This window comes from Zophobas morio, unplaced genomic scaffold, assembly GCF_036711695.1.
Source record: "Zophobas morio isolate AGI-343-1 ecotype UQ-CSIRO unplaced genomic scaffold, CSIRO_AGI_Zmor_V1 ptg000416l, whole genome shotgun sequence".
NCBI classification, from domain to species: domain Eukaryota; kingdom Metazoa; phylum Arthropoda; class Insecta; order Coleoptera; family Tenebrionidae; genus Zophobas; species Zophobas morio.
The window spans coordinates 133771-145445 of NW_026972520.1; the positions used below are offsets into that span (position 1 = coordinate 133771).

General features: G+C 32.9%; 1 long non-coding RNA gene across 1 annotated transcript; it reads right to left on the minus strand.

The window, feature by feature from the left end:
* Nucleotides 1-866: 866 nt before the first annotated feature.
* Nucleotides 867-1611, minus strand: LOC135120741 (uncharacterized). The gene is made up of 4 exons (XR_010278712.1): nucleotides 1475-1611; nucleotides 1231-1411; nucleotides 965-1135; nucleotides 867-908 (listed from the first exon to the last, which is right to left on the minus strand). It is a non-coding gene; the product is annotated as an uncharacterized LOC135120741 (long non-coding RNA).
* Nucleotides 1612-11675: the final 10064 nt, after the last annotated feature.

Genomic DNA, 11675 nt, shown 5'->3' on the forward strand with positions numbered 1-11675 from the left:
CACTCAGATAACCTACGGGCTCGGAAAGTGCAACGAAACCATCAAATTTTAGCTAGAAACTGTATTTTTGTCGATTTTTATTGAATTTGAACTATATTTCAACGTTTTTTGATGGTTCTGAGCCACCAAACACACTTAAAGCATGCAGAATCGACTCAGAATAGGAAAAGGAGACGTTTAGCTCAATTTTATGCATTCTGGCGTTCGTAGATACAAGAAAACTGTTAAAATTCTTCAGAAACGTCACTTTTGAAGTGTTTTCTTGTACTTTTAAGCCACTCAGATACCCTACGGGCTCGGAAAGTGCAATGAAACCATCAAATTTTAGCTAGAAACTGTATTTTTGTCGATTTTTATTGAATTTGAACTATATTTCAACGTTTTTTTATGGTTCTGAGCCACCAAACACACTTAAAGCATGCAGAATCGACTCAGAATAGGAAAAGGAGACGTTTAGGTCAATTTTATGCATTCTGGCGTTCGTAGATACAAGAAAACTGTTAAAATTCTTCAGAAACGTCACTTTTGAAGTGTTTTCTAGTACTTTTAAGCCACGCAGATAACCTACGGGCTCGGAAAGTGCAACGAAACCATCAAATTTTAGCTAGAAACTGTATTTTTGTCGATTTTTATTGAATTTGAACTATATTTCAACGTTTTTTGATGGTTCTGAGCCACCAAACACACTTAAAGAATGCAGAATCGACCGTAGTATATAAGCAGGGCTGACGTCAGTGGTCTCGTGACGCGCTGAACGCCAGCTGCACTGCTGGTTGCGCACCACCACCGTTCGAATCTCGGTTGGGTTATTTGAGGGTAGATGTCGCTTCGGAGTGGGTTTTTAGAATTCTAGTTGTAAATGCGTAGCTAATTTCCATTTCAGTATGTGTTTTTGTAACAAAGTTTTTCTATAAAAATGGAAAAGATATAAAATTTAATAAATTTAAAAATAATTAAAACTTACTTGTTCTTCAGGATTGAATTTAAAATTGATTCTACTTTTGTATTTTGCTGCACATCAGAAATTTCGATTTCCATTTCGTCATTTGATATAGGTAAACTTTCCATACGCAATCGTATTTGAAATGTGTGTTAGCTCCGTTTTTTCCATGCTGATGTCTAATACAAAAAATTTCTAAAAAAAAAAAATATTTAAAATCGGATCCTCGTCAGTCATCGCGCCAATCAATCCATCAATTCAAATAAATTAAAGTTTAATATAAAACTTACTTGTTCTTCAGGATTCAATTTATGGTGATACAACATTTGTATTTTAACGGATCAATCACAATCGCAGGTACGCACTTCTATTTTGAGTATATCGTAACGAATAATTTAGAAACTTACTCGCTGCTCGTCATCTTTTTATTCTGTCTTGATTTCTAATTCATTAAGATGAAGAAAAATTTTTCTAAAAAGAAAATAAGAAAAAAAAAAGCAAATTGAATAAATTCAAGTTTAATGTAAAACTTACTTGTTCTTCAGGATTGAATTTACGGTAATTGAACATTTGTATTTTAACGGATCAATCACAATCGCAGGTATGCACTTCTTTTTTTGAGTATTCTGTAACGAATAATCTTCGCGCGTGTACAAGACTGTGCAACAGAGGTTTTCACGATTGCTTATATAACTTTATTTTATAAAAAACAAACAAAAAACCACAAAAAAATAATATAAATGAATCATTTGTTTCGCGGCAGCAACTATTATCGCAAATATATGATTTGTTTCACCTCAACAAATAAGATATCAAACATGTTTTTCTTTGCATTTGGAAAAATAAGAAACCGCAAAAGATAATAAATGCGTTGTTGGTGTTTTTTTTTCGGTGCAAAGCTGTTGCAATGTTTTTTCGGAATTACTCAGACCCATCAATATTCTTTAAAAAATTATAGTGATTGATTTTTTTTTCATTTTAATACATAATTAAGCATGCATATTGCGTGAACGTTCATTATTCACCAACTGTGGTTAGCTCTTTTCCGTTTGATTTAATTAAGGTTTGGTATTTTTACACTGGTAGTTAGTCAAGTTTTCAGTAAGTTGCACTCTTGAAATCTAATTTTTACACATGAATTGATATTTATAGGTATGGACCCTTGTTTATTTTATTTATAAAAATATATAAAATGTAAAGGAGGCGTGGCGTTTATCATCTAAGGAAGATACGGAACATCATTCTAAGTTGTACCTACCTATTGATGACTGAATAAAAAATATTTTTGGATTTTTTTTGATACAAAAGAAAAACAACAAACATCTAGTTAGTATTCCAAAAGTTTATTACAGTACTTATTATATTATTTATACAACTATAAAACTATATATAAATATATTAGATATGATACATTCACAAGATGTTTTCGAAAACGAAGTAAACACACAATAATAATATTACTAGCAGTATTGTTTAAGGTGTTATAGTTAATGTTCCAAACATGACATAATAACTTGCCATGAGTATCTTCAACATTTGTGATAATCACGGTATAGGTACTCTTCATCATCATTCATCACATGACGTCGGTTAAATTTATCCACGAATTTTTGTCAACCGGAAGACCCAACCACTTGACAAACATTTTTCGTCCTTTGCGACGTATCACTTTTTCAATTAAATATACGTCTGGATATTTAGTTTTTTGAAGTTCATAATTATAAAAAGATCCTTTTATAGGTTGTCCCTCAGTATCTTCTAGTAAGTATGTAACAGGATTAGTCTGGTTAATTTTTACAACTTTAAATATTTCCGTAGACCAACTGGGTGTGTAACCTTTTTCAAACAATAATTTTTCTTTACTAATTCTTACAAACTCACCTGGTTGAAATTTTTTGTTTTTGTCTGCAATTTTTAGTCTTCGAAATACTGTTATATCTGCTTTGTTAGATCTATTAATTTTAATCGGTTTCTTTCCGATCGTCCGATGAACAGAGGAGTTGTAATCAGATGTGACACGTTGTAAATGATTTAACCATCTATACGAAGCGTTCAAAGTTAACAATGGAAAAAGTTTTGATTTAATAGTTCGAATGACTCTTTCTGCAATAGCTGCCTTTTTCACGCTGTATGTACTATAATGATTAATTCTGTATTTTTGCATTAATTTGTTGAAACGATTATTATAAAATTCCTTTCCTTGGTCGCTTTGTAAATTTCTCGGATGTCGTCCACTTTTTTTTAATATGAACTCCATAGCTTGTACAACTTCTTCTGCTCCTTTTGTTTTTAGCGGTTTAGTCCATAAAAATTTCGAGAAACAATCAATAACAACTAAAATGTATTTGTATCCATTATTTTCATGAGAGTAGGAACGCAAATCTGCCAAATCGATCTGCCACAAATCATCTAAGTCTTTGATTATTGTATGTCTTCTCGGAAAAGTTTTTCGTGCTGGTTTAAAAATTTCATTGACGACTTCCATCTTCGTGTCCGTAATTAAAACATTTTGACGTTGAGGTGGCCGCCCTCGTTTTTTTTTAATTGTATCAGCGGTTTTCTTCATGTTATTTTAATGTAGAAGTTTCTTCGTTAGATTTCAATCTTTTGCGGTCAGGATGCAACTGTTCCAGTTTTGCAATTCGCTCTCTTAATAAATCAACATCCTTACCGTTTGAACTTAAAAACTCTTTCCATTTGCCATCGGTATTCTTGATTCGTTTATTTATTTCACTGTTCAGGTGCATATTCATTTTTGCGGTTAGATCAGCTAAATTCCCCATTAAAGTTGTTTTCAAGTTATTTATTTCGTTATCCAGATTCGCTATCAACAGCTGCACTTTTTTGTTGAGAATCTCTACATCAAAATTAAAATTACTCACAGTACTTAGTGTATTTGCAAGTTTATCAATTTGCTTCTGCTTTAAAGCCATTTGGTTTTCTACATTAGATTTTACAGAATTAAACTTATTATCCCACAATCTATCTGCATCCGCAATGTTCTTGTTTAACACTTTCAATGCATCAATGAGGTTATCAGATTTTTTATTAACATTTTCAACAATCACATCCGCGTAGTATTTGGTGCATACATCGTTTTTTTCAGACGGTAATGATACATTGCAAATTCTATGATTCTCCAAATCTAAACTCCCATCTTTGGTAAAATTAAGTTGTTGCTGTTTCAACAACATTGATTTAAATGCAGAGGTTGAAGGAGACGAGGAAAGATTACTTCCACGAGCACGTCCGAACACATCTATAGGCATTTTGAAAGTGAAATCATTTGCAATAAATACGGCAGTAAATAAGATCTTAATAGATAACACCAGCTTCACGTAGTTCCTCTTCTATTGAACGAATTTCATTTATATGTGTGGTATTCCCAGCTTTTACGGAAGCATGTAATAAATTTAATCTCTCTACTAATTCATCAAAAACGTTATAATAAACGTATTCTGTCACAAAATTATCATTATACAAACCTCGACCAGATTTTTTTGCTGGAAAAGAGAGAGTCGGAGTTAAAGTATTAGGCACACTATAACTTCGTTGTTGACGCATTAGTGTGGTTCTGGTAGGTTTAATCGATGACGTTGGTGAAGACGTATTTCTACTCGAAGATAAAGTTGGTGAAAAACTGGGAGATGATTCGTTATTAGTATTAATTGTTTTAGATCTTTTCTTTTCTACAAAGTATTCAGTAATCTGTGGACTTGATTTTGACTTTTTTTTCTCTGCTTTTTTTGAAAACAGTGGTTGTATATACTGAAGATATTTTTCACCTCTTGACCCTTTAATCTGTTGTATAGGATCGTAATCTCTCTTATGGGCATTTGAAATTTCCAACATTTGCTTATAGAGTTTACGATCTTTATCATTAATAACAGTAGTCTCATTGTCAGGGTTTTTACTAAAAAGTAGTGTATAAAGCCCATCGGTGGCTGGAAATAGTTGATTATTTAATTGAAAATCTCCATTTTCTGTTATTTGTAATATCAAATTGCCTAAGTGAAACTTATTCGTTTGCAGATCAAATCTAGGCCCGTAAACTTCATCGTTTTCTTCATTTAATACTTTAATAATAAATGGTTTTGCTACATTTGGAAACTGATTGAGAAAATCTTCAAAGACTTCGGGTTGTTTAATATCTGAGAGATTTAATTTTGGTGTGGTTTCATATTCAAATTCCATCTCATCGTCTTCTGGTTTGTATTCAAACACTTCGTCGTCTCTTTCCTCTAAATTATTGTCATGAGTTTCCTCGTCGTCGTTCTGTCGACTCTCCTGCCCTTTATCATCATTCATCATCATCATGACATCATCATCATCATCATCATCATCATCAGCATCATCTTTTTTTCTTCTGTTAGTGCTTGCTTCTATCGACTGCTTTGTAGGTCTGGGTGGTAAAAACGAAAATTCCACTTCTCGTCGATTTTCGTCGCGACCATAAGTTTTTACTCTTTTACTCGTAGGTGCAGTTGGTTGCTGTTGTGGTTCGTTATTTCTTCGCAGAATTCTTCGTTGTTGTGGTTCCTTTTGGCTATATTTATCGTCTAGTTTTGTAGAGAGTTCGTTAAGAGGATTAAGAACTGGTGTAAATAATTTATTTAATGCAGCATCTTGCTCTTTTATGCCTAGCGTTAAAGCCTTGTACTTTTTTCTAATAGCATCCGATACTTTAATAATCCTACGTTTAGTGCGAACACTTTGATCATTGTCTATCCATATTGAACGTTCGATATAAACTGCGGCAGTTCATTCTTCATGCTTTATTATATCTTAAATGCTTTACAGAAGTACAGAAATATCTGTTGTACTTAATAAAGTACATACATATCCACCTGTTTTTTTTTTTTTTTTTAAACTGAACTGATGCTGTTTTGGAAAACAGACCTATTTCTCCAAACAGTAGGTACCTGTTATCATATCACACCTGTTTATTGGATAATGTACTGATCAAATCCTTTACGATATCGACCTTTGTTTAGCTCAGATTCTTTATCGATAACAAGAAATCCATATTTATCCCTCCAACAAATTGTGCATATTTTTTTAAACTGACCAAAATTCATATCGGTACCTACGTGATCTTCATAAATGTGTTTCAAATTTCTTTCGTCTTGTTTTAATAACACCAATAAATTTGTATTATCTCTTATCAAATGTTTCGGGATTCTCGTGTAAGTCTGACATAAATAAAAACAATCGATGTTTTTGTGACGTCCCATAGAAAAATATCTTCTAATATTATCCTGCTTATCACAACTTACATCGTCAAATATCATAACTGAATTCGATTTTGCTTCTTTGGGGTTAATGATTTGTTCATTATCTTCATATTGGTAATATCCAATTCCTTTCACTCTTTGTAATACTTGTTGTAGTAACTTATATTTTGGTTGATAGAGTGACTTGCAGTAAATATATATATTTGTAAATTTTAGTCCGTTCGGATCAAACAATAATGATAGTAATATATTTGTTTTACCACTTCCAGATGGACCACAAATAATAGATCTAACAGATTCAGGAAACAAAATACCATGTTTTCGCCGATGTCTATGATAGTTTACGCTCTTGTGTTCGTCGTTGTCTTCATCATGATTTGTAATCGCTAAAGACGTACCTTGCCTTACGATGCGCATTGCAATTAATGAACAATATTAGTGAAATATATAACATATATATGAAATACTTTGGAGCAATTTTAATTTAGTCTTATGTTGTCTTTGTAAGGAAGAGGTTCCCCAGCAACGCAACTAAGAATTTACAATTCGAACTCGATATATTTACATTAGTACTGTAGACAATTTATTATATTATCCTTCGTGTCAGTCTATAGTAACAAAGCTAATCGTATATATTACAAGAGATAACCGAATCAAGTGTTTTTTATACAAAAACTCACAATTTATAATACGAATGAAAAGAAAACTCGGTATGACTGCTACTAGGGCTTCAGCATTAAAAAGAAAAAAATCAAAACTCACTTTTCATCAAGCTGTTTTGAGACCGTCAATACAAAAAAACACTGGTGACGGTATTAATACTATACAAAGTGCATTCAAAACTGCTCAGTTAGCTATCAGAAAAGCCGGAGGTCGAAGGCAAATTAAGATACCTCGTGTTCTACCAATTAAACAGGGTGGATTTTTACCACTTCTACCACTGATATTTGGAGGATTATCGGCTCTTGGAGCACTGTCTGGAGGCGCAGCTGGAATAGCCAAAGCGGTGAATGATGCAAAACAAGCAAAAAAAAAATTGGACGAAGAACAACGTCACAATAAAACAATGGAAGATATAGCAATTGGAAAACAAGGAAGCGGATTATTTTTACGAAAACGTAAAGACGGTTACGGTTTATTCCTACAAAACACATCAAAAAACTATTGGTAAAGCTACCCAAAAGGCCCTTATCGGATGAGGATTTGAGAAAATATGCGAAACTATCAAAAATTTCTAATTTTAGAGGTATATTTATGAGAAATTCATTGCCATCAGCCGGACCTAGAAACTATGAAAAAGCTATAGTTAATTTAGATTCATCGTTTGGTCCAGGCACTCATTGGGTAGCTTATAAAAAATTTGGAAAAAATGTTTTTTATTTTGACAGTTATGGTAATTTGAAACCACCTCCGGAGCTAATGCAATATTTTAAAAATTGTAAGATATACTTTAATCAAAAACAATATCAAAAATTAAAATATAATTGTGGACATTTGTGTTTACAATTTTTAGCGAGTAGAATAAAATTACTATAAAGGAATCTGTCGCTTATTTTTCTGCCTCAGTGTTCACTATGCATACGACGTTTTCACTTGTCGGTAATACAAGTAGACTAAGCGCTACTTATAATCCTGTGATTGAACTTGATCCAGACTACGAATACTCATTAGCTCTTATAGGATTTCTGACCACAAATAATATTCCAAATATCGAGGAAGGAACAAACAAGTTCTATTATTTTAAAAAAGGCGATAGTAAGGAAAACGTGATCACTTTTCCAAAGGGGGCATACGAAATAGATGCAATAGAACAGTATATTCAGAATTTTCTCTGTCCAGAATGTACTAGCGACAAAGAACGATCAAAAATTTTTTCTCTTAAACCTAACCTTAACACTTTAAAGTGCGAACTCAAGAGTATACATCGAGTCAATTTTACCCACAGTGATAGTATAGGAAAAAGACTCGGATATTCAGAAAGAGAGCTACCTGCAAACACTCTGCATGAAAGCGATGTACCTGTAAATATTATAAAAGTGAGCACGATTCGAGTCGAATGTAATATAGTCACTGGATCCTATTATCAAAGTAAAAGATCACATACCATCTACGAAACCGCTATAACTGTCAATCCAGGAGAGCAAATTTTTATTGAACCAACAAATCAAATATATTTGCCGCTCATTAATAAATCTTTCATTAGTAATATAACTCTCGACATAGTAGACCAAGACAACAACTTTATTGATTTTAACGGTCAAGAAATTGTAGTTAGACTAGCGCTAAAATTTGAAAAAAAGTAATCATGGGATTGATATACAAAGTTCTTAAAAGAAGAGGATTTTCGCGTTACACTTCAGTATCGCAACAGTCACCACGGCAAATACCGGCAGGAGAAGAAGAACCGTTATTCTCATCACAGCAGTCATTATCGTCTCGAAGTATAAACATTCTCAAATCTTTGGGGTACCATGTCAGAAAAACTTCAAATATTCGAACAACCACGAGTGGATCACAGCATAATTAGAGAAGAAGAACATACATACAACCCGGAAGCACGTTATTTGGATGTAAATGACGAAATAGATATAATTATTAATCAAGAAGATCTTATGATACCGTTATCGGAATGCTATCTTGATATTGATGGAGAATTTGACCATGACGATCTTTTGCCTAATAACATACCACCTTTAAATGGAAATATTTATTTGACAAATAACGCTGGAGCGTTTTTATTTGAAAGCATTACTTATGAACTTAACAATAAAGAAGTTGATGTAGTACGAGATGTCGGATTATTATCAACCGTTAAAACATTCTTGTGTTATGGTGAAGATGAATCAAATGAGTTGGGTGGAGCTGGTTGGGCTGTGGATGACCACGGAATTAAAACATTTAACGTTGTAGATAAAACGTTTTCACTGAGAATACCTTTATCATCTTTGTTAAATTTACCTTACGATTATCATCGCGTAGTTACTGGCAAACATAAATTAAGATTGGTACGCAGTAAATCTGATGATAATTGCTACGTATCCACAGGCACTAGGAGAGCAAGAATTAATATAAAAAATATTGCACTGATAGCAAAACATGTCTATCCAAACGATGAAATGAAAATACAGATGTTGAATAAAATCAATAAAAGTAAGGCTATATTGATACCATTCAGAAAATGGGAAATTCATGAACTGCCCATTCTTCCTAGATCTAAAAATGAAGTGTGGAAAGTGAAAACCCTGCAAAGTGTACATACACCTCTTTACTGTATTGTATTTTTTCAAACTAATAGGAAGAATAATCCCTGGCGGATGCAACTAAATTTGACAACATCAACATCAGAAGCATACGTCTACACTTAAATTCAAATGTATATCCATACGAATCTTGGAAATTAGATTTTACAAAAAATCGTTACAGAGAAGCGTATCAAGCATACTGTAACTTTTATAAACAGTTTAATGATCAGGATAGAGCAAAACCGATATTAAAATATGATGATTTTAAAAGACGCTCGATATTCGTTTTAGATTGTTCGAAACATCCCGAACCCATTCGTTATGCAACTGTAGACGTATCACTTGACTTCGAATCGGACAACGATTTTCCCGAAAATACTAAAGCCTATGTAATTATCATTCACGATGCCATCATAGAGTACATACCAATGCTGAAAACTACAAGAGAACTTATTTGAAACCGTCCATGTGTGCTAAAGAACATAAAAATATCTATTTCTATGTATGTTTACAAAAAAAATTATTGTTTAAAATACGATATCAGTATGTGATTAAATATGTCAACACACCAAATTTCGTGGAAGCAAATGAAGTTATTTGAAGATCCTTACTATAAAGAAGTCTTTCTGTGTGATTTCAATATCTCTACATCGATTTTGAATTACAAACTCTTGGTGATTTTCAACAATGGCAGTATTTGTGAAAGTGAATCTAAAACAATTTTAAACCCAAATAATTATGACAATGAAAACTTGAAAAAAAAATGTGTGTATCGACACGATGCCTTGAACATTCTATTATAATTGTTGGAATTTTCGGTTTTTGTTCGATAATTGTGATTTATGTGATAACTTAGCTTTATACTAAGACATATATATGTAAATAAATAAATAAATAAATAAATAAATAAATAAATCAATCAATCAATCAATCAATCAATCAATCAATAAATGAACAAATAAATAAATAAAACTTTTTAAACATTTTTTTTTACCAAATTTTTTTAATTCGTTTCGACTACAAGCCAGGTTGGCCGAGTGGTCTAAGGCGCCAGACTTAAGTTCTGGTTCGGAAACGGAACGCAGGTTCAAATCCTGCACCTGGCAATGTGTTTCATCTATTTTTTCAAAATTTATATTGTAATACCTAAACCGAATTACCAAAATTCAAAATTCCTAAAGCGCCATCTGCTTTCAAAGCACGCATTTACAACTAGAATTCTAAAACCAAAATTCAAAATCCCTAAAGCGCCATCTGCTGTCAAAGCACGCATTTACAACTAGAATTCTAAAAACCCACTCCGAAGCGACATCTACCCTCAAATAACCCAACCGAGATTCGAACGGTGGTGGTGCGCAACCAGCAGTGCAGCTGGCGTTCAGCGCGTCACGAGACCACTGACGTCAGCCCTGCTTATATACTACTATCGACTCAGAATAGGAAAAGGAGACGTTTAGGTCAATTTTATGCATTCTGGCGTTCGTAGATACAAGAAAACTGTTAAAATTCTTCAGAAACGTCACTTTTGAAGTGTTTTCTTTTACTTTTAAGCCACTCAGATACCCTACGGGCTCGGAAAGTGCAACGAAACCATCAAATTTTAGCTAGAAACTGTATTTTTGTCGATTTTTATTGAATTTGAACTATATTTCAAAGTTTTTTGATGGTTCTGAGCCACCAAACACACTTAAAGCATGCAGAATCGACTCAGAATAGGAAAAGGAGACGTTTAGGTCAATTTTATGCATTCTGGCGTTCGTAGATACAAGAAAACTGTTAAAATTCTTCACAAATGTCACTTTTGAAGTGTTTTCTTGTCCTTTTAAGCCACTCAGATACCCTACGGGCAAGGAAAGTGCAACGAAACCATCAAATTTTAGCTAGAAACTGTATTTTTGTCGATTTTTATTGAATTTGAACTATATTTCAACGTTTTTTGATGGTTCTGAGCCACCAAACACACTTAAAGCATGCAGAATCGACTCAGAATAGGAAAAGGAGACGTTTAGGTCAATTTTATGCATTCTGGCGTTCGTAGATACAAGAAAACTGTTAAAATTCTACAGAAACGTCACTTTTGAAGTGTTTTCTTGTACTTTTAAGCCACTCAGATAAACTACGGGCTCGGAAAGTGCAACGAAACCATAAAATTTTAGCTAGAAACTGTATTTTTGTCGATTTTTATTGAATTTGAACTATATTTCAACGTTTTTTGATGGTTCTGAGCCACCAAACACACTTAAAGCATGCAGAATCGAC